The 2,697-nt window shown below is 53.5% G+C and overlaps 1 pseudogene; it reads left to right on the top strand.

Moving 5' to 3' along the window:
- Positions 1-270: 270 nt before the first annotated feature.
- Positions 271-1,214, top strand: LOC149359521 (uncharacterized; annotated as a pseudogene).
- The last annotated feature ends 1,483 nt before the right edge of the window (positions 1,215-2,697 follow it).

Raw genomic sequence — 2,697 nt, 5'->3', positions numbered from 1 at the left:
AATAAAACTATGCTCAGTACTACCAGATTTTAGACCACATTTGATTCCTTGCTTTGTGCATAATTTCATTTTTTGCCGCCAGGGGCACCACCGGCGTTGTCGCTTAGCGCGTGGTTGCATCGTCACGTTACAGAAGAAGAAGACTTTCACGTGCTGCACGCTCTTCGAATTCGGGCTCTCAGCAGAAACGGCGGTTCTCAAGCTCTGGGGCAACTGCCACTGAAATTACTATTTCGCCGTACGCCACTCGTTCGCTGAGCTGCTGTGGAGATGCCTAAGAAGCGGAAGAGCGAAAAATCGGCCACCGGCGACAAGAAAGCGACTCGTCGCCACTCCCCATCGTCCAAGGCAGTTTCATCCGCCGGGTCCCCTAACCCTACTTCTGGGATGAGCGGTTTCTCCAGTCCACTGCCGACTACTGGCGATCCTGCACCTGACGGCACCAAACCCCGCGAGGAACCTGCTGCTTCGTCGAAACACGCACTCAAGCCGCGGGATGATGGCCAGAGATCGCAACGCGCCCCCACCGCCGTCACCGAGCCCAGCTTCCGCTCGCCGGAGGAACCGATGGCAATGGCGAGCCATCCTAGCCACCCTGAGCCAAAGCCCCATCGTCGGAAGAGGCACAGGACGCACAAAAGGGCAGCGAGAATTTGCAATCCGTCGCACCGGAAGCAGAACCGCAGGATGCACCGGCACCAGTCCTGGCCAGCGAACTCTTTCCTTCAGTGGCTGAGCAAGACAAGCAAATTGTTCCCTACCCCGTCACAGCAGGACCCCCGGTATGCCGGTCCGAAGCTGCAGCTGCAGGCGTTTCGGTCGTGCCTCAGGGGCGAATCATTGCGCAAGGCACCCCTACTCCCACGCGTTCGCCTCGGCTCGCCACCACAGGCAGCTTACCCACAGCACCACATGTGTCCCGGAGCGAAGGTGAAGTGGAGCGACTACAGCCATTCGTCCAGGGCAACGCTGAGCGAATCGGTGCGGCGCGTACCATATCCAGCGCAACGTCCGGTGCCACGTCTGGTGTCCCGTCCGGTGCCACGTCTGGCGTCACGTCCGGTGCTATGTCCCCTAACGTACCTGCGGCGGTCGACGCAAGAAACAAGACGCAACCTGCCGCTCAGAAGGCCTTGACTCCTTCCTCGAGGGCTGCCATGACGGTAATGAGTGCCTGCTTCGAATCATTTCTTTGCGTAGATGGCTATATTTAGTAGCGAATCACAAAAGCACTGAAATAGTTAAAACGCGCTAGCACAGTAGGATTCTGCCCCACACGGGCCTCGTCGTCTTGTGCGTTTCGAGAGCGCAAAGTGGTCACTTAAATGTAGCTCATATAATCGATGGGGTTACCAATCATTTACTTAGGTCGTTTATTTCCACCTATTGTAGAAAACCAGCTTTTTCGGCAGACTAGGAACTAACGCGTGAAAAAATATAGCGATATAGTTTTTTAATTACGATTCTTTCGAAAAACGACAGGAGTCGGAATGTATACAATAATCTGATCTTTCGTTAAGACATGCATGCCTCGTGGCAAAAACTCTTCATACGTTTCGTTTTAACAGAAGTTTTATTTAGCTGGTTACTCTCAACACCTTATGTACACATTGGTGAGTAAAAAAATTGACAGTGGCCTAGCTCAGCTATGCCAGGTTATACATAGCGAGAGCTACAGTTCCGCGCCCCTGCCGCCCTCCTCCGGTTGCCGCGCATGCGCATTCACGCGAGGCGCCGGTGGGCCTACTCGGGCCGGCGCGACTCCTCGCGCGGCGGCGAACTCTGACGTCACGCGCCGCGCACATGCGCACTATCGGCCTCCCAGGCTCACGGCGAATTGTCGACTGGGTAGCGTAGTGTAGCTCTCACTAAAAAAAAGTGAACTGAAGGGCGGAATCACACGGCGCGGCGCTGCGGCTCGCGAACACGCTAATAGCGACCTTGTCAGGAAAAAAAAAATGGAAATTTGTTTTCGAGGAAAGGAAGTGCGCAGTAATTGTCACATTTTGGTGAACACTCGAACCGCGCCGTAAGCGAAGGAAGGAAGGTGGGAGTGAAAGAAGAAAGACGTGCCGTATTGAAGGGCCCCTAAATAATTTCGATCACCTGGGTATCATTACGTGCACTGGCATCACACATCATGCGGGAGCCTTTGCGCTTAACCTCCATCGAAATGCGGCCGCCGCGGCCGGGTTCGAAGCCGAACTCCGGCCCAGTAGCCGAGCGCATTGACCACTTAGCCACCCCGGCGGTCTGTCAGGCCCTTCCCTCGTTTGCAGCATCGGGAGATCAGCTGGGAGCAACTTTTAAGGCGGAAGCCTTTAATGTCTCATCGTTGTAAGCAGCAGTTGTCGACAGAGAATGTCACGCTTTTCAGTTGGTGGAAACGGTCGTGACGTCACAGTGCGCGAATTTCAAACGGGGCCAATTGTACTTTGGCTTGAAACGGTCGTGACGTCACAGTGCGCGAATTTCAAACGGGGCCAATTGTACTTTGGCTAGTAACCATGCAACCAATTGAAGGGATCGTATAGTGATGCTCCAAGTAAATGGGACTGAGCTTAGTTAATTGCTTAATTACTTAATTAGCCTAATTAGCTTTACTAGTCAGGCCATATAAATAAATAAAACCGATTAAGAAATTGGTCGAGCTCAGGAATCGAACCCCGGTATTCGGCGTGAGAGACGAGCATGCTA

The sequence above is a fragment of the Amblyomma mixtum genome, chromosome 2 (assembly GCF_055824585.1).
Source record: "Amblyomma mixtum isolate Tamu chromosome 2, ASM5582458v1, whole genome shotgun sequence".
Taxonomy (NCBI): Eukaryota; Metazoa; Arthropoda; class Arachnida; order Ixodida; family Ixodidae; genus Amblyomma; species Amblyomma mixtum.
This window is presented reverse-complemented; position numbering and strand designations above follow the sequence as displayed.